The sequence below is a fragment of the Cryptomeria japonica genome, unplaced genomic scaffold (assembly GCF_030272615.1).
Source record: "Cryptomeria japonica unplaced genomic scaffold, Sugi_1.0 HiC_scaffold_379, whole genome shotgun sequence".
NCBI classification, from domain to species: domain Eukaryota; kingdom Viridiplantae; phylum Streptophyta; class Pinopsida; order Cupressales; family Cupressaceae; genus Cryptomeria; species Cryptomeria japonica.
The window spans coordinates 119,812-120,341 of NW_026729200.1; the positions used below are offsets into that span (position 1 = coordinate 119,812).

The following is a 530-nucleotide window of genomic DNA, read 5'->3' on the forward strand; positions in this document are numbered from 1 at the left end:
GGGTGCGATCATACCAGCGTTAGTGCACCGGATCCCATCAGAACTCCGCAGTTAAGCGCGCTTGGGCCGGAGTAGTACTGGGATGGGTGACCTCCCGGGAAGTCCCGGTGTTGCACCCTTTCTTAGTTTTTCGCCGGGCGTCGCAATGCTATTTGAATAAACCTTTTGCCCGTTTGCGTTCTCGTCGGGGCCGGGCCGGGCCGGGGTGCGCTGCCCGCACTACCGCGCGCGCGGGGGCGACACCGAGCGCGCACCCGAGGCGCCCCGAGCACACAGGCCACGGTGCAACCCGGGCGTTGTGCGCGCACCCCGGTGCGCCCGAGGTGCTGCGCGCGCACCCAGGTGAAATCGGTGTGCACCTCGGCCAGTGCGCGCTCGGTCGAGTCGCGCACGTTGGCCAAGGTGCACGGTGATGTTTCTTACTCTAAGGTTCCGCACCAGACGCCCGGGACAGGTGAGCGAAGCTGGGCGGGGCCGGGTGCGCGGCCGGGGCAGGTGCACGCAGCTGGAGAGAGCTTTGGAGCACACCA

The 530-nt window shown here is 67.4% G+C and overlaps 1 non-coding gene across 1 annotated transcript; it reads left to right on the forward strand.

The window, feature by feature from the left end:
- Nucleotides 1-119, forward strand: LOC131871213 (5S ribosomal RNA). Its single transcript, XR_009369480.1, has one exon. It is a non-coding gene; the product is annotated as a 5S ribosomal RNA (ribosomal RNA).
- The last annotated feature ends 411 nt before the right edge of the window (nucleotides 120-530 follow it).